This window comes from Bombina bombina, chromosome 5 (genome assembly GCF_027579735.1).
Source record: "Bombina bombina isolate aBomBom1 chromosome 5, aBomBom1.pri, whole genome shotgun sequence".
Taxonomy (NCBI): domain Eukaryota; kingdom Metazoa; phylum Chordata; class Amphibia; order Anura; family Bombinatoridae; genus Bombina; species Bombina bombina.
The window spans coordinates 115,378,464-115,398,652 of record NC_069503.1 but is presented as its reverse complement, the minus strand read 5'-3'; the positions used below and the strand labels follow the sequence as shown (position 1 = coordinate 115,398,652).

Below are 20,189 nucleotides of genomic sequence, written 5' to 3'. Positions count from 1 at the left end.
GTTGACTCGTTTTTGTGGGCAGAAGGGTATCCTAGCTGTACTGCAGCTAAGGGAGATTATTCTATATTTGCGAGACTCATATAGAATACTATGGAAAGCAGCTTCTCCCCTCTTTAGCAATAGGGATCCAGGCTACTAAGCGGTCCATCTCTCAGCGAGACTAAGGGTAACCGTAACATTTGGCGGCAGCGGCGGGATTTTCCTGGATTTCCTAGGAGAGGTACAGAACGGATGGAGAGCGCTTACGAAAAATTGAAGCGTACAACCCTAAAGGATTTACTTGAAAGCAGAGGGGGGTACGCCAGCAACCGGCCGAGGAGAGAGCTGATCGCAGAATTGACCGAACTGGATCAGAGCTTCACAATGGCGGAAACACCGACCACGATTAGTGACGAAAAAACCAGGATTGTTCGGGAAAGGCTCTCATTATACGGGCCGAACCCCTCCATGGAATTGGTACAGCAGTTGATGGCGGAGGCGGACGAGGATATACGAGAGACTCGAGCCCACGAACTCAACCTAGCGAACGCACACCGCAATGCTGAAGCCCCGCAGGTAATCATCCCTGTCGAAAATGCTGGGAGGCCCAAGATACCCTATGCGGCATTTCGACCCTTCCTAGAGAGCGAGACAGGGATTGATGAATATTTGGCGGACTTCGAAAGGCAATGTGCCCTGCACCAGATTCCCAACAGAGAGTGGCCCACGATATTGTCTGGGAAACTATCCGGGCGAGCCCTGGAAGCCTTTCGTACTCTGGGTGCTGAGGAAGTGACACAGTATGAGCTAGTTAAGGAGACACTGTTGCGACGGTACGCTGTAACTCCGGACACGTATCGCCGACAGTTTCGGGGCACGGAAAAGAAGCCTAACGATACCCATATGGAATGGGCGCACCGAATGCGGAGAGCGGCAAATCACTGGCTGAGCGGAAGTAAAGCGGTGACTGGGGAGGAAATTTTACAATTGTTTCTCTTAGAACATTTTTATAATGGCATGGAACAGCAAGGGAAGGAATGGCTGCGAGACAGGCGGCCTTCTACCTTAGAAGAAGCAGCCAAATTGGCCGATGAACATTATGACTCCCGTCTTCACGAACCCATGAACTACCGAGCTCCAGCACGGGTCGAACCCAGAGGGGTTTACCGTGCACCCCCTCGTGCTGAATTCCGAGCCCTGGTGCCCACAGGGCCCATCCGACACTCAGGACCACCCAATAACAGCTCTGAGCGTCCCAGACCGACTTGCCACCGATGCAAGCAACCAGGGCATTTCATGGCTAGCTGCCCCCTTAATACGCACCAGACACCCAGGAATTACAATTACCCCTCTGGGTCCTATCGTCCAGCCCGGGCCCTCTGTGTTAACCAAGAGGCCCCTATGGAGGGATATGTGGGGCCGCTTCACGAGGCAGACCCTGTATATGCTGCCTCAGATAACCGCCAGCACCATCGGCAGAGGGTATGGCTCGAGGGGCGATCTACCGAGGGATTGCGAGACACAGGGGCTACTATCACGCTGGTACAGAGTCATTTGGTGCCAGAGCACAAGCGATCCGGACAGACTGTGGCCGTTAGAGTGGCGGGGGGGGATGTGTACAAAATTCCAACAGCTAAAGTGCATCTTGATTGGGGAGTGGGAAAGGGGGCTGTGAACGTGGGCCTAATGGATAATTTACCTGCCGAAGTACTACTGGGCAACGATTTGGGCCCCATGACTTCTGCCTATGCTCCAGTATGCAACAACGAGGCGGACCCAGTGACTACACGGGCCCAAGCCCGGACGGAGTGAGAGCTTTCACCAGTGCGGGAGACACAGGTAAGACCTACCCCGACCTTGCCTGACAGGTTAGGCCCCATACCCTGGGACACCCCAGATGCTTTCGAGGCAGAGTCTAAGACTGACCCGACCTTACAAAAGTACCGGGAACGAGCAGAGACCGGAGGGGGCGGGGCAGATAACGAAACATTCTTATGGGAAAAAGGGAAACTATACCGCTGGACAGAGAAAAGGGGACAGCGTAGGCGACAGCTGGTAGTGCCCCACAAATACCGTCAAGAAATCCTCAAAATAGGCCACGACATCCCCTTAGCAGGCCACCTAGCCGTTACCCGTACCCTACACCGCATTACTCACACGTTCTTTTGGCCAGGGGTGCACGCTGACGTTAGAACTTACTGTAACACCTGCGATGTGTGTCAACGAGTAGGAAGGCGAGGCGATCACCCTAAAGCCCAGCTAGTAAATATGCCCATTGTAGAGGAACCCTTCAGCCGGGTTGCTATTGACCTAGTGGGACCACTGGCTACCCCTAGTCCCTCCGGTAAGCGATACATTCTTACCGTAGTGGACTACGCTACCAGGTACCCAGAGGCTGTCGCCCTATCCAACATACAAGCGGATACGGTAGCGAATGCACTAGTACAGGTGTTCTCCCGGGTAGGATTTCCAAAAGAAATCCTATCCAACCGAGGCACCCAATTTACGGCTGAATTGACCCAACAACTCTGGCAGGTTTGCAAAATTAAGTCCCTCCTAAGCTCCCCATACCACACCCAGACGAACGGGCTGTGTGAGAGGTTCAATGGGACCCTCAAGCAAATGCTCAAGACGTTCACTCAGGAATACCGAGACTGGGAACGCTTCCTGCCACACCTCCTATTTGCTTATCGGGAGGTGCCCCAGGAAACGACAGGGTTCTCTCCCTTCGAGTTGCTCTACGGAAGAAAAGTACGGGGACCCCTAAACCTGATCCGGGAGCACTGGGAGGGAGAGATGGAGGCTGACAGTGTCCCAGTTGTGCCATACGTGCTGGAACTCAGGGACCGAATGGAGCAATTAGCCAAATCCGTGCAGGCTAATCTCCAGTTGGCCCAGAGAAGACAGAAAGTATGGTACGATCGGGGGGCCCGAAAGAGAATCTTCACCATAGGACAAAAGGTGTTAGTACTTAAGCCGGTGAAGACAGACAAATTGCAGGCGTCCTGGCAGGGTCCCTACCAGATCGTAGAGAAAAGGGGAGACACCACTTATGTGATAGCTAGCTGCCACGACAACAATCTTAGAAAGACATTCCATGTAAACATGCTCAAGGAATATTTTGAGCGACCAGAGAACGTGACGGCCGTATGTTGTTCCCCTCAGGAAGACCCCGACAGTTTACCCATTCCAGACCTATTAGAAAAGAGCCTCCCCACAGGTATAGTGGCGCAGGTTCAGATAGGGGACCGACTTAGCCCCACTGAAAGGGAGCAGCTCAACCAACTCCTCCAGTCCAAACACCTCACCTTCTCCCCGAAGCCAGGGTACACTACTTTAACCACCCACCAGGTAGATACTCCGGGACAAGCTCCCTTGCGCCAGGCTCCGTACCGAATCCCCGAAGCAGTTAGGACAGGAATGAAGAAGGAGATCGATGAGATGCTCCAGCTCAGGGTAATTGAGCCCTCTGATAGTCCCTGGGCCTCCCCAGTTGTCTTGGTGCCCAAGAAAGATGGGACCACCCGGTTCTGCGTAGACTATCGGAGGCTCAATGAAAAGACCGTGACGGACGCTTACCCTATGCCCAGGGTAGACGAGCTACTCGATCGTATAGCCAGGGGAAATTACCTGACCACTATTGACCTCTGCAAAGGTTACTGGCAGATTCCCCTGGCCCCGGAGGCTATCCCCAAGTCAGCATTAGTCACCCCATTCGGCTTATATCAGTTTAGGGTAATGCCGTTTGGGATGAAGAATGCCCCAGCTACATTCCAGCGCTTGGTGGATAGGCTCCTGGATGGCTTCCAGAGTTTTGCTTGCGCCTACCTGGACGACATAGCGATCCACAGTGAGTCCTGGGAGGACCACTTAGCTCATGTGGGAATGGTTCTGGATCAGATCCGGGCTGCTGGCCTGACTCTGAAGCCAGAAAAATGCCACTTTGGGATGGCCGAGGTACAGTACCTGGGTCACCGGGTGGGGTGTGGAAAGCAGCGACCAGAGCCGGCCAAAATAGAAGCTGTCGCCAATTGGCCCACCCCCATCACTAAGACTCAGGTCCTAGCCTTCCTGGGCACGGCAGGGTACTATAGACGGTTCGTACCAGACTACAGCACACTTGCCAAACCCCTGACTGACTTGACCAAGAAGAACTTACCTCGACAGGTCCTGTGGTCTCCCCACTGTGAAACGGCTTTCCAGGCTCTCAAAAATGCTCTAATTAACGCTCCTGTCTTGGCGGCCCCAGCCCTTAACAAACGTTTTATCGTCCATACAGATGCTTCCATGTTCGGGCTGGGAGCCGTCCTCAGCCAAGTAGGCGAAGATGGAGGGGAGCATCCAGTTGCCTACATCAGCCGGAAGCTCCTGCCCCGCGAAGTCAGCTATGCAGCGGTCGAAAAGGAGTGTTTGGCTTTGGTGTGGGCATTAAAGAAATTGACTCCCTATTTATATGGTCAGGAGTTCACTCTGGTCACCGACCATAACCCGTTGGTGTGGCTGAACCGGGTCTCTGGAGATAACGGCAGGCTATTACGTTGGAGCTTATCGTTGCAAACCTTCAATTTCACCATTACTTACAGACCTGGGAAACAGAATGGCAACGCCGACGGGTTGTCCAGACGAACCGACCTCAGCCCCGCATAACCAGCGGTCTGGACAGCCTTAGTCTGCCCCGAAAAGGGGTCAGACCGTGTCTGCCAGAGTGTTCCACAGAAAGGGAGCAATGTTACAGAAGCATTAGTTATTTTGTTGTGAAGAGCTTATTTCCCAGCAGCAATGCCTGAACCAGCAAGCCAGCGCCTAAGAAGGGCTCCAAGAAAACCGTAACAAGTTTCATTTCATAAAGAGTTAACTCTTTTTTTTCAGCTTTTAGAAACTATTGTCTAATCACCCCTGGAGCCAGACTGCTAATTGATAAGATGAACTTGTAAACTTGTTATCTTAAGTACTGTAATCCTATTGTGGCCTGTCAAAGGACAGTGCTCTCTATCTAAATGTGTGATGGGGGATTTTGTGCTTCCCCCCCTCTCCCCCTGGGAGTGCCCTGTGTGCATGTAACCTTAATAAAAAGCAGGCTGGGCATCCCAGTCCTGAGTTCTTGTTTTGACCGTCAATCGCAGCGTTGACTCGTTTTTGTGGGCAGAAGGGTATCCTAGCTGTACTGCAGCTAAGGGAGATTATTCTATATTTGCGAGACTCATATAGAATACTATGGAAAGCAGCTTCTCCCCTCTTTAGCAATAGGGATCCAGGCTACTAAGCGGTCCATCTCTCAGCGAGACTAAGGGTAACCGTAACAGTGATCCTTCCAATAATGCCGTTGAATGTAATTGATTATTTATATCTCTAACTTCATGTAATTGCATACTGAAATGGTTAATAAATATATCATTTAAAAAAAAAAGAAAAATCTTCAGTGTGGAGAACGGTGTCTTGCTACAAGCAGCATTGAGATATGTTCAGTCTTTTGTTTCTGGGGAGACTTGATGCATCAGAACAGGCTGACATTTTGTCCCTATATGGGGAGGGGTAAGCAGAATACACTATATGAAAGAGATTTGGTGTACCTGGAATCCCTTTATACTAATTGCTAAAGTAGGTAAATATTCTTTGGCTTATACAAGGGCTGGACGCTGAGAGTTGCGGTTTTAAGGACTGTTAAATCTCTGACCTGAAGGGGGAGAGTACAGTTTTACGATGTTTTTATTAAGAGGGCACAGGGCTAAATTTTCAGTCGACATGTTTGTGTTACTTGCGACCCATGCGGGTCTTATTCAGAGTAGAGTTACGCCCACAATGGGCAGGGCCTATTTTCGCGCGCTCAGGACGCGCAGTTTCATCCGGATCGCATAAGAGGCAGCATCTGGGGCTCCGGTGGGGCCTAAATTGTATCGGCCTTAGAAGGGTCTTTAAGGCTATTTGACAACAGCTGTGTATTCTGGGGGCAGGTAGGCGTGGTGCAGGGGCAAAATTAAGTTAATAATTATCTAACTGTTAAAATCATTAATTTGTTGTGTATTACATATCTCAGCAAGTGGATGCAATACAGATAGAGTATTTGGGGCACAGTAAATTAATTTTATTGCCACAAACTCGTGTTTTGATCATATCAGAAAAATAGTTGCGCTTTTAAAATTTAAAGGCGCAGTACAGTTTTTTTGTTGCATTTTCATTTTTACCTATAATTTAAATCAGAGTTCAATATTTTAAGTAAAGAACGACTATTGTGATTATTGCTAGTCTGTTTAACATGTCTGACACTGAGGAAGAAACTACTTGTTCTATGTATTTAGATGCCTCTGTGGAACCCCCTCTGACTTTTTGTCCCTCGTGTACTGAGAGGGCCTTACAATGTAAAGCACAGAATTTTTGTAAGGAAAATGTGCCTAAGGATGATTCTCAGTCTGAGGAGAATCAGGGTGAACCGCCAAATTCTCCCCAAGCGTCACAACCTTTAACGCCCACCCAAGCGACGCCTGGTTCTTCTACCACGTCTAATTAATGTCCTCTGCAGGATATGGCTGCAGTTATGTCAACTACCCTTACAGAGGTATTATCTAAGTTGCCAGTGTTACAGGGTAAACGCAGCAGGGCAGAGGTCAATTTGAATACTGAGACCTCTAATGCTTTGTTAGCTATTTCCGATGTACCCTCACAGGGATCTGAAGTGGGGGTCAGGGAACTTCTGTCTTGCTGTTTTAGCGCGTAGAGCATTATGGTTAAAATCCTGGTCTGCTGATGTGTCATCTAAATCAAAACTTTTGGCTATTCCTTTCAAGGGGAAAACCCTATTCGGGCCTGACTTGAAAGAGATTATTTCTGACATTACGGGAGGTAAGGGTCATCTCCTACCTCAGGATAGAACTGCTAAAATGAGGGGTAAACAAAATAATTTTTGTTCCTTTCGGAACTTTAAAGGAGTCCCCTCTTCTTCCTCTTCTTCTGCCAAGCAAGAAGGGAATTTTGCTTCGGTCAAGTCCGTCTGGAGACCCAACCAGGCTTGGAACAAGGGTAAACAACCCAAGAAGCCCGCTGCTGCTACCAAAACAGCATGAAGGGGCGGCCCCCGATCCGGGACCGGATCTAGTAGGGGGCAGACTTTCTCTCTTTGCCCAGGCTTGGGTAAGAGATGTTCAGGATCCTTGGACACTGGAGATCATGTCCCAAGGGTATCAGCTGGAATTCAAAAGTTCTCTCCCAAGGGGGAGGTTTCTTCTGTCACGATTGTATGCAGACCAGACAAAAAGAGAGGCGTTTTTACATTGTGTAAAAGACCTCTCTACTATGGGAGTAATTCATCCTGTTCCAAGACTGGAACAGGGACAGGGGTTTTACTCAAATCTATTTCTGGTCCCCAAAAAAGAGGGCACGTTTCGACCCATTTTAGATCTAAAGAGTCTAAACAAGTTTCTCAGAGTCCCATCCTTCAAAATGGAGACTATTCGAACAATTCTGCCATTGATCCAGGAGGGTAAATATATATGACTACCGTGGACTTGAAGGATGCATACCTTCATATTCCTATCCACAAGGATCATCATCAGTTCCTAAGGTTTGCCTTCCTGGACAAACATTTTCAGTTCGTGGCTCTGCCCTTCGGGTTGGCCACAGCACCCAGGATCTTCACGAAGGTTCTAGGGTCTCTCCTGGCAGTTCTCAGGCCACGGGGTATTGCAGTGGCACCTTATCTGGACGATATTCTGATCCAGGCGTCGTCTTGCCATCTGACAAAGTATCATACAGACATGGTGCTGTCCTTTCTGAGGACTCACGGGTGGAAGGTGAATCTAGAAAAGAGTTCATTAATTCCACAGACCAAGGTTCCCTTTCTGGGAACTCTAATAGATTCAATATCCATAAAACTTTTCTTGACAGAGGTCAGAAAGTTAAAGATTCTAAATTCATGCCGAGCCCTTCAGTCCAATCCTCGACCATCAGTGGCCCAGTGCATGGAGGTAATTGGATTGATGGTGGCGGCAATGGACATCATTCCATTTGCTCATTTTCATCTCAGACCACTACAGCTGAGCATGCTCAGAGAGTGGAATGGAGACTATGCAAATTTGTCTCCTCAGATAAATCTGGATCAGTAAACAAGAGACTCTCTTCTTTGGTGGTTGTCTCAGGATCATGTGTCCCAAGGGACGTGCTTCCGCAGACCCTCATGGGTGATAGTGATGACGGACGCCAGCCTTCTAGGTTGGGGTACGGTCTGGAATTCCCTGAAAGCTCAGGGTGTGTGGACTCAGTCAGAGTCACTTCTTCCAATCAATATTCTGGAATTGAGAGCAATATTCAATGCGCTTCAGGCGTGGCCTCAGTTGGCTTCAGCCAAATTCATTCGCTTTCAGTCGGACAACATCACGACTGTGGCTTACATCAATCATCAGGGAGGAACAAAGAGTTCCTTAGCGATGACAGAAGCATCCAAGATAATTTGGTGGGCGGAGGCCCACTCTTGTTATCTGTCAGCAATCTACATCCCAGGAGTGGACAACTGGGAAGTGGACTTTTTAAGCAGACAGACGTTTCATCTGGGGGAGTGGGAACTCCATCCGGAGGTATTTGCCACTCTGATCCTCAGATGGGGCAGACCGGAGTTGGATCTGATGGCATCTCTACAGAATGCCAAGCTTCCAAGATATGGATCCAGGTCAAGGGATCCTCAGGCCGAACTGATAGATGCCTTGGCCATTCAACCTAGCTTATGTGTTTCCACCGTTTGCTCTCCTGCCCCGGGTGATTGCTCAGATCAAACAGGAGAGGGCTTCAGTAATTCTAATCGCGCCTGCGTGGACATGTCCTCTCTGCTGCCGTGGAAGCTTCCATTGAGGCAGGAACTTCTCATTTAGGGACCCTTCCAACACCCAAATCTAGTTTCTCTGAAACTGACTGCTTGGAGATTGAACGCTTGATTTTATCTAAGCGGGGGTTCTCTGATTCGGTCATTGATACTTTGATTCAGGCACGTAAGCCTGTCACTAGAAAGATCTATCATAAGATATGGCGTAAATATCTTTTTTGGTGTGAATCCAAAGGATACTCATGGAGTAGAGTTAGGATTCCTAGGATTCTGTCTTTTCTCCAAGAAGGATTGGAGAAAGGGTTATCAGCAAGTTCCTTAAAGGGACAAATCTCTGCTTTGTCAATTTTACTACACAAACGTTTGGCAGATGTTCCAGACGTTCAGTCTTTTTGTCAGGCTTTAACCAGAATTAAGCCTGTGTTTAGACCAATTGCTCCACCCTGGAGTTTGAATTTAGTTCTTAATATTCTTCAAGAGGTTCCGTTTGAACCCATGCATTCCATAGATATTAAGTTGTTATCTTGGAAAGTTTTATTTTTGGTTGCTATTTCTTCTTCTCGTAGAGTTTTGGAGCTTTCAGCATTACACTGTGATTCACCTTATCTTCCATTCTGATAAGGTGGTTTTACGTACCAGACCTGGTTTCCTTCCTAAGGTTATTTCTAATAAGAATATTAATCAGGAAATTGTTGTTCCTTCATTATGTCCTAACCCTTCTTCTAAGAAGTATGTTGCATAACTTGGACGTGGTCCGTGCCCTGAAGTTTTACTTGCAGGCGACTAAGGATTTTCGTCAATCATCTTCATTATTCATTGTTTTTTCTGGAAAACGTAGGGGTCAGAAAGCTACGGCTACCTCTCTTTCTTTTTGGCTGAAGAGTATCATCCGTCTGGCATATGAGACTGCTGGAAAGCAGCCTCCTGAAAGAATTACGGCTCATTCTACTAGTGCTGTGGCTTCCTCATGTGCATTTAAAAACGATGCTTCTGTTGAACAGATTTGTAAGGCTGCAACTTGGTCGTCTCTTCACACTTTTTCCAAATTTTATAAATTTATTTGCTTCTTCTGAGGCTGGTTTTGGGAGAAAGGTTCTTCAAGCAGTGGTGCTTTCCATTTAGGTCCCTGTCTTGTCCCTCCCTTTCATCCGTGTCCTATAGTTTTGGTATTGTATCCCATAAGTAAGGATGAAATCCATGGACTCGTCAAATCTTGTAGAAGAAAAGGAAATTTATGCTTACCTGATACATTTATTTCTTCTACGTTATGACGAGTCCACGGCCCACCCTGTCATTTTTTAAGACAGGTATATATTTTATGTTTTAGTTAAACTTCAGTCACCTCTGCACCTTTGGCTTTTCCTTTCTCTTCCTAACTTTGGTTGAATGACTGGAGGTGGAGGGAAGGGAGGAGCTATATATACAGCTCTGCTGTGGTGCTCTTTGCCACTTCCTGCTGGCAGGAGGTTAATATCCCATAAGTAAGGATGAAATCCGTGGACTCGTCATATCGTAGAAGAAATAAATTTATCAGGTAAGCATAAATATCCTTTTTTACATCAGAGTTGTAACCTTACAGTATATCTGATAAAAATATAGCTTCATATATAAATACATTCTTTTGTATTATTTAGATATATATATATATATATATATATATATATATATATATATATATATATATATCATTTACCTGTACCCTGACAGGGGCAGAACTACATTTATCAGAAAACAATCTATTGCTCTTTTAACTTTCATAGTACGTTTTATTGCATTGCATTTTTATTATGCATCTGTTTTGTAATTCTATATGTTATGGGCCTTTTTAAATGGACTGAAATTATCAAAAAAATCTCATTATGTTATTACTAGGGCTGCAACTAACGATTATTTTCATAATCGATTAATCGGCCGATTATTTTTTCGATTAATCGACTAATGGGCTAAAAATTAAAAAAATTATTTTTCCCTGTATTTAAAATCAAATCAAAGCTATTTTTCCTTCAGCAGAGAAGAGACACTTAGTTGGTGTTGAGATGCATAAGTAGGGTTTTGCCAATTTCACCAAGGTGGGAAGGTGGGATTATTTATCTTTGTTAGCTCCACATATGCAAGTGGCCTCTTAACAAAGTAAGTTCTAACATAAAAATATCTTGCAATGGTAAACAATAAGCTACAAGGTTAGGGAAAAAATATCTAGTCTGCTCTTAAAATAACAGATATATAATTAGAGGTTGAATTTTGTACATTAATTCATTAAAAATATAAAAAAAAAAAAGGGAAAAGCGCTAAGGACTATATATATTTATAACAGGACAAAGCCTTGCATATTTATCTATACCGTACCTAAAATCAGCAATAGCAAGCGATCCGCTAATAATTGTGCACACAGATAATAGTGCAAATCAATTCAAATAACTCCCTTCAATCTAGGGCTAGGTGTAAATAATAAGCTGTGCACTATATCATGCAAATCACCGGATTTTATATAAACAATCCAAATGATGACTGCTATTATTTCTGGGTTGCACATAAGCCAGGAGTATTTGTAAACTTAAAAAGAAACTTTTACTGTCCATAAAAAGTGAAAAGTAAATGTCTGTAGACATCCTTTAGACTAAGGACATAACCATGGAGTGAAGCAGCTGGTGCTGTGTGCAAACCAACTAATCGATTATGAGATTCGTTGACAACTATTTTCATAATCGATTATTTTTGATTATATCGATTAGTTGTTGCAGCTCTAGTTATTACTCTATGTAAACACAAACACTTCCTTTTCTTTTCTATATCTAAGATAGCAATTGAAATAAACATTTTAGTGCCTATCTCTCTCATACCCAATTGCAGTGTGATTTAAGACAGCACAGTATTGACCAAGAGAATTTAAAGGATGGGGGTGGAGCACATGACAAATACAAAATGTCTGACAGTGAGAATTAGTAGTAAGTAAAATACCCATACTGCAGTATCCAATTTAACTTATATTTAAACAAATTAGATTTAACATTTATTTCAGGAGAAAATATTGTTTCATAGATCATCCCTTTATTTACCATTCCCTAGTTTTGCATAACCAACACTGTTATAGAAATATACTTTTTACCACTGTAATTACCTTGTATCTAAGTTTCTGCAGACTGCCTCCTTATCTCAGATCTTTTGACAGACTTGCATTTCAGGCAATTTGTGCTGACTCTTAAATACCTCCACGTGCATGAGCACAATGTTATTTATATGAAACACATGAACTAACACCCTCTAGCGGTGAAAAAATGTCAAATGCATTTAGATAAGAGGCAGCCTTCTAGGGCTTAGAAATTAGCATAGGAGCCTCCTAGGATTAGCTTTCAACTAAGAATACCAAGAGAACAAAGCAAATTTGATGATAAAAGTAAATTAGAAAGTTGTTTAAAATTACATGCCCTATCTGAATCATGAAAGATTAATTTGGACTTTAATATCTCTTTAAGGGGCAATTATAACACTCACAGTGTTAACTCTACTAAATGCTTGTGGTGAATCAATAGCACATATGTAATAACCTAATCAGCTGATCTGTATTGCATGAATTTATATGTGTGCCTTTAATTATACCATACGTACAGTTAATCAGAACCATTAATTATTATCTGTCTAAACTATTTAATATACTTTTTACAGACATGGCCAGAGCACTGAGAGAGGTATTGATGTAACTTGAGTGAATAAGGGAACCTTCTTCCTGAGCACAGACATTGGAGCCTGTTATCAGCATGAACTCATATGTGTGTTAGGTGAGTAAAATAGGTATTATGCTGACTTTAATTACTGGGAAAATAGAATAAATAATTCATTAAACAAATATAAACTATTATAATTATATCTGCATCTTTTAAGTACATTTTGTGACAGTTATAAAGAAGGAGCAACCCCCATTTGGATGAGGATCAGGGGAAAATGTAAAAGAAAAAATAATATTTAGACAAAATATTCAATTTCCTCATATAGCAGTTTTAGGAATGGGAAAAAATACAAACAGCATAGTCCTCTGAGCATGAAGAAGGCAAGAGGCATATAGGACGTGGAGTAAAATAAAACCAATTTTTTTGGCACCAAGTATGGCGCATAATGAAATAGAAACTTTTTTTTGGCGCCAACAAACATCAGGAAATGACGTCATGACCGACGCAACTTCATGCCAAACAACCTGGCGTCAACAAAGACGCAGGAAATTACGAACTTGCGTCATCATACAGACATTCGTGCCAAAAAATTCTCGCGCCAAGAATGACACAATAAATTAACACATTTTGCGACCTCAAGAGCCTAATTTTGCCCTCGAAATTAAAGAGAAACAAGTCAATTTGAAAAAGAGACTATACCCCAGGTAACAACATTAACTTCCTAAAACATGATTCCCATACTGAAACTGATAGTCTGCAAAGGGAAATATACATAGACCTGACTCATGGCAAATAGAAGTAACATACATATATTTAAAACTTTATATTAAGGGGGGCGGAGTTAACAGCTGAAGAGGAAAGACGTGTGTTAAGAGAGCTCCTGACTTTTTCTAATCTTTTTAGGGTCTAATCCTTAGAATATTAAGATATCTGTGACTCACCAATACAATATTTTCTACTACTACCAGTCTGGAGTCTTAGTTATGCAACAGACTCACAGCTTGACCTAAACTCTCTTTATAGACCACATGGATAATCTTGCGGCCTAGACTACTGAAGCCTTCAGCTCTAGCATTTGAGAAGGGGCCATCTAAGTGGTGCACGTAAGCTGATCCGACATACAACAATCCTAAACTCAAAATGGAAGCTGCTGTCAGAGCGATACATATCATATTCTCAGAATTCGAAGCATCGCTCCTACGAGAACTGATTTCCTTATCGCAGATAGTCTGCACTGATCGTGCCATGATCTCGGAGGTAACAGAGGACGCAAGCCCTATGGTCGGTACTAACAATAAGCAGCAGCCGCCGGACTATATACTTACCCAAAATGATCTTAGGGACTTGTCGCGTGAGCCTGGCAGTGAGGTGAAAGTCAGTCCTCTCACTTTAGTCTACCCGCAGAGAGAGAGGGCTGAGGCCCAGAAATGGAACTATCCTCCTTTGTGGAACCGCTGGCTACGTCTGCTGAGGGCGGCTGAAGAAGTGACAGACACCGGAGCAGGTACTTGTGACAAGATATGCGGAGAGGACCGTTATGCATCGACAGCTGGAGTACTGCAGAGATGGGTAAAGTCGACAGGTTCGTTTGGTGAACCGAAGTGCTGTGGGGATCAGATTGTATCCTGGCTAGCCTTGGAGATACAGCAGCTGCTTTACACTGAACCATTTCTTGCCTACAGTTTGGGAGCTTGGGACAGAAGTCATGATGCGATAAGGAGATATATCCTGGCTTCAGTTGTAGTTGTGTTCCCTGAAAAGGACAAACATGCGGTATGGAAGGTATTAATAGTAATGTGGTTACAACAAACTGCCCGAAAAGATGGAGTGGGTTAAAATGCTAAGCCCCTCGCAGAGACTATGTGGATTAATGTGACAAAACTCTTAGCTATGGACTGTTAATAGGTTATTCGGCAGTTGTATTGTAAGTTAAACATGTTAAGTAGCATTTTAAATTCTGTTTTGCTAGCTAGCAATTTATAATATGTACTCAGTTTTCCATCCTGATTTGACTGGAGCTATTGGAATCAAGTTATGGAGCCTAGCAATAAGTAATAATGAGTCTAATGTCATTTATATTGCAATTATAAGTCAGAGGATAAGTCAAGAAATTTTTGTCTAAGCAGTCTAGTGTCCTATATGCGCATTGAGGGGTAATTAACGTTGAGGTGATGACAAGTTTTGTCTCCTTACTACAGTATACCATATGATGTTTCCTATAATGCCTTATTGTCTTACTATATTATTGAGGACACTTTTTTATACTGTTGATGTTAGTGTTGCGTGTTAGAGTGTGTAACTATATCTTCCTCTCCATTACCCTACTTACTTTGCAGTTGATTGAAACTATCTACCCAGTAACATATTTCTAATATGTCTCTCTATCTGCCCTCTCCCATTCAAACCCTTGACCTATACCAAGTGGCATGCCTCCAGTGGCCGGGGCGGCATGTCTACATAATTTATTTTTTATTTGCAGGAATGCATGTAACCGAGGTCTCATTGCATCAAGACCATAAGGAGAGGTCTGATCTATATACATACATATGGGGATATATATAGTGAGGTACATATTATCCAGGGGCTATCACAATTACTTTCTCCTTTTTGAGTAGATTTAGTTTACACACACGCAAGTTTAGTTCCTGAAATTTAGTACCAGGCTCCCCCCTGTATATAGCCCCCCACAGGGGATCTCTTGTATAGGTTTAAGGCCTTTGATTTAATTAAATGTAGCAACATGCTCTTAACTTTTATCTTTCTATAGTGCTATACAAATCATACTGTTTGCTCCATAAAAGCTACCTAAACTACATTCATAAATAATCTCCTATTTTTATATAAGTCCCTGTGCTGTATAGCTCTCAAATGTTAGTATTCTATCCCTATAACCTACTCTACATATTGGTTTTAATATATTCTGGAGACCCTAAAAGAGTCAGGATATATTATTACATTATTAATATCTGTGAGCCATGCTATATGTCTAGACTCAGATTCCACTGTAACGCCTAATATTGACATTGCATATTTCCTGTTGGTGATTTATCTCAAAGTTTTAATATGTTAGGATATATATTACTCTTACATTTATTGGACACAAAACTCTTACTTTATTTGATCTAGTTCTTAGTAATTCAACCTCCACAACATTTATATTTGATCAGTTTACCCCATCCCTCCCCCCCCCCCCATATACTCCAATGAGCTCACGTCGTGAGCATAGGAAAATAAGTCCTATAGCAATTCCATCCGTTACTACATATAATATAGTTATATTTATTGTTGTTCTTATATATATTTTCACGTGACATAGTATTCTCTAATTAATCTACCGTTCCATCTTCCTTGTCACATTTAAAGTTGATCGAAGAGCTTGCTCTATAGTACAAACACAAGAAACTGTTGATTCATAATCTGAGATCCAAAAGTGGTCTCTACCTGATCCTGATTGCCTTCTGTACTATTGTATTTCTTTCATGTAATTAGCAAGAGTCCATGAGCTAGTGACGTATGGGATATACATTCCTACCAGGAGGGGCAAAGTTTCCCAAACCTCAAAATGCCTATAAATACACCCCTCACCACACCCACAATTCAGTTTTACAAACTTTGCCTCCGATGGAGGTGGTGAAGTAAGTTTGTGCTAGATTCTACGTTGATATGCGCTCCGCAGCAAGTTGGAGCCCGGTTTTCCTCTCAGCGTGCAGTGAATGTCAGAGGGATGTGAGGAGAGTATTGCCTATTTGAATGCAGTGATCTCCTTCTAAGGGGTCTATTTCATAGGTTCTCTGTTATCGGTCGTAGAGATTCATCTCTTACCTCCCTTTTCAGATCGACGATATACTCTTATATATACCATTACCTCTGCTGATTCTCGTTTCAGTACTGGTTTGGCTATCTGCTATATGTAGATGAGTGTCCTGGGGTAAGTAAGTCTTATTTTCTGTGGCACTCCTAGCTATGGTTAGGCACTTTGTTTATAAAGTTCTAAATATATGTATTCAAACATTTATTTGCCTTGACTCAGAATGTTCAACTTTCCTTATTTTTCAGACAGTCAGTTTCATATTTGGGATAATGCATTTTAATTTAACATTTTTTACCTTAAAATTTGACTTTTTCCCTGTGGGCTGTTAGGCTCGCGGGGGCTGAAAATGCTTCATTTTATTGCGTCATTCTTGGCGCGGACTTTTTTGGCGCAAAAATTCTATTTCCGTTTCCGGCGTCATACGTGTCGCCGGAAGTTGCGTCATTTCTTTGACGTTATTTTGCGCCAAAAATGTCGGCGTTCCGGATGTGGCGTCATTTTTGGCGCCAAAAAGCATTTAGGCGCCAAATAATGTGGGCGTCTTATTTGGCGCGAAAAAATATGGGCGTCACTTTTTGTCTCTACATTATTTAAGTCTCATTTTTTATTGCTTCTGGTTGCTAGAAGCTTGTTCTTTGGCATTTTTTTCCCATTCCTGAAACTGTCATTTAAGGAATTTGATCAATTTTGCTTTATATGTTGTTTTTTTCTTTTACATATTGCAAGATGTTCCACGTTGCAACTGAGTCAGAAGATACTTCAGGAAAATCACTGCACAGTGCTGGAGCTACCAAGCTAAGTGTATCTGCTATAAACTTTTGGTATCTGTCTCTCCAGCTGTTATTTGTATTGCATGTCATGTCAAACTTATTAATGCAGATAAAATTTCCTTTAGTACTGTTACATTACCTGTTGCTGTTCCGTCAACATCTAATTTTCAGAGTGTTCCTGATAACATAAGAGATTTTATTTTTTAAATCCATTAAGAAGGCTATGTCTGTTATTTCTCCTTCTAGTATACATAAAAGTCTTTTAAAACTTCTCTTTTTTCAGATGAATTTTTAAATGAACATCATCATTCTGATACTGATAATGGTTCTTCTGGTTCAGAGGTTTCTGTCTCAGAGGTTGATGCTGATATATCTTTGTATTTGTTCAAGATGGAATTTATTCGTTCTTTACTTAAAGAAGTGTTATTTGCATTAGAAATAGAGGATTCTGGTCCTCTTGATACTAAATGTAAACGTTTAAATAAGGTTTTTAAATCTCCTGTAGTTATTCCAGAAGTGTTTTATCTCCCTGATGCTATTTCTGAAGTAATTTCCAGGGAATGGAATAATTTGGGTAATTTATTTACTCCTTCTAGACGTTTAAGCAAATTATATCCTGTGCCATCTGACAGATTAGAGTTTTTTGAGACAAAAATCCCTAAGGTTATGGGGCTGTCTCTACTCCTGCTAATGTACTACTGTTCCTACGGCAGATAGTACTTCATTTATGGATCCTTTAGATAGGAAAATTGAATCCTTTCTAAGAAAAGCTTACTTATGTTCAGGTAATCTTCTTAGACCTGCTATATTTTTAGCGGATGTTGCTGCAGCTTCAACTTTTTGGTTAGAAGCTTTAGCGCAACAAGTAACAGATCATAATTTTATAGCATTATTATTATTCTATAACATGCTAATAATTTTATTGGTGATACCATCTTTTGATATCATTAGAGTTGATGTCAGGTATATGTCTCTAGCTATTTTAGCTAGAAAAACTTTATGGATTAAACTTGGAATGCTGACATGTCTTCTAAGTCAACTTTGCTTTCCCTTTCTTTCCAGGGTAAATAATCATTTTAGTTCCTTTCCTCACAAGGAACAAAAGCCTGATCCTTCATCCTCAGGATCGGTATCAGTTTGGAAACTATTTCCAGTTTGGAATATATCCAAGTCTTATAGAAACCTATAGCCAGCTTCTAAGTACCTATGAAGGTGCGGCCCTTATTCCAGCTCAGCTGGTATGGGGCAGATTACGTTTTCTTCAAAGAAATTTGGATCAATTCCGTTCTTAATCTCTGGTTTCAGAAACATTGTTTCAGAAAGGTACAGAATTGGCTTCAAGTTAAGGCCTCCTGCTAAGAGATTCTTTTCTTTCCCGTGTCCCAGTTAACACAGCAAAGGCTCAACATTTCTGAAATGTGTTTCAGATCTAGAGTTGGCTGGAGTGGGGCTGGGGTTTTATTTTATCTCTTCATTTGTACCAAAGAAGGTCAATTCCTTCAGACCAGTTCCGGATCTATCATTATTGAATCGTTATGTTAGGATACCAACATTCAAGATGGTTACTGTAGGACTATCCTGCCTTTTGTTTAGCAAGGGCATTATATGTCTACAATAGATTTACAGGATGTGTATCTGCATATTACGATTCATCCAGATCACTTTTAGTGTCTGAGATTCTCTTTTTAGACAAGCATTACCAGTTTTGTGGCTCTACCGTTTGGCCTAGCCTCGGTTCCAAGAATTTTTTTCAAAGGTTCTCGGTGCCCTTTTTTTCTGTAATCAGAGAATAGGGTTTTGGTATTTCCTTATTTGGACGATATCTTGGTACTTGCTCAGTCTTCTCATTTTCGAAGAATCTCATACGAATCGACTTGTGTTGTTTCTTCAAGTTCATGGTTGGAGGATCAATTTACCATTCAGTTCATTGATTCCTCAGACAAGGGTAACCTTTTTAGGTTTCTAGATAAATTCAGTATCTATGACTCTGTCCTTGTCAGACAAGAGAAGTTTAACATTGATTTCAGCTTGTCAAAACCTTCAGTCACAATCATTCCCTTTGGTAGCCTTATGCATGGAAATGTTGGGTCTTAGGACTGCCGCATCAGATGCGATCTCCTTTGCTCGTTTTCACATGCGACCTCTTCAGCTCTGTATGCTGAACCATTGGTGCAGGGATTACTCAAAGATATCTCAATTAATATCTTTTAAACCGATTTTACAACACTCTCTGACATGGTGGACAGATCACCATCGTTTAGTTCAGGGGGCTTCTTTGTTCTTCCGACCTGGACTATAATCTCAACAGATGCAAGTCTTACAGGTTGGGGAGCTGTGTGGGGGTATCTGATGGCACAAGGGGTTTGGGAATCTCAGGAGGTGAGATTTCCGATCAATATTTTGGAACTCCGTGCAATTTTCAGAGCTCTTCAGTCTTGGCCTCTTCTGAAGAGAGAGTTGTTCATTTGTTTTCAGATAGACGATGTCACAACTGTGGCATACATCAATCATCAAGGAGGGACTCACAGTCCTCTGGCTATGAAAGAAGTATCTCGAATTTTGGTTTGGCCGGAATCCAGCTCCTGTCTAATCTCTGCGGTTCATATCCCAGGTATGGACAATTGGAAAGCGGATTATCTCAGTCGCCAAACGTTGCATCCGGGCGAATGGTCTCTTCACCCAGAGGTATTTCTTCAGATTGTTCAAATGTGGGAACTTCCAGAAATAGATCTGATGGCTTCTCATCTAAACAAGACACTTCCCAGGTATCTGTCCAGATCCCGGGATCCCCAGGCGGAGGCAGTGGATGCATTATCACTTCCTTGGAAGTATCATCCTGTCTATATCTTTCCGCCTCTAGTTCTTCTTTCAAGAGTAATCTCCAAGATTCTGAAGGAATGCTCATTTGTTCTGCTGGTAGCTCCGGCATGGCCTCACAGGTTTTGGTATGCGGATCTTGTCCGGATGGCCTCTTGCCAACCGTGGACTCTTCCGTTAAGACCAGACCTTTTGTCTCAAGGTCCTTTTTTCCATCAGGATCTGAAATCCTTAACTTTAAAGGTATGGAGATTGAACGCTTGATTCTTGGTCAAAGAGGTTTCTCTGACTCTGTGATTAATACTATGTTACAGGCTCGTAAATCTGTATCTCGAGAGATA

The 20,189-nt window shown here is 42.8% G+C and overlaps 1 protein-coding gene across 3 annotated transcripts in view; it reads left to right on the top strand.

Annotated features, from left to right (window-relative positions):
* Positions 1 to 20,189, top strand: part of LOC128660046 (oocyte zinc finger protein XlCOF6-like) — a 325,836-nt gene that overhangs the window by 295,183 nt on the left and 10,464 nt on the right. Inside the window, exons 2-3 of one of the 3 annotated variants that reach the window (XR_008402502.1) lie at positions 12,449 to 12,561; positions 13,474 to 15,896. The exons of 1 other annotated variant lie outside the window; for it this stretch is intronic. The gene's annotated coding sequence lies outside the window, so the exon portion shown is untranslated. Of the gene's footprint in view, positions 1 to 12,448; positions 12,562 to 13,473; positions 15,897 to 20,189 lie in introns of those variants that run through there. One more of the 3 variants, XM_053713642.1, reaches the window with a different exon arrangement.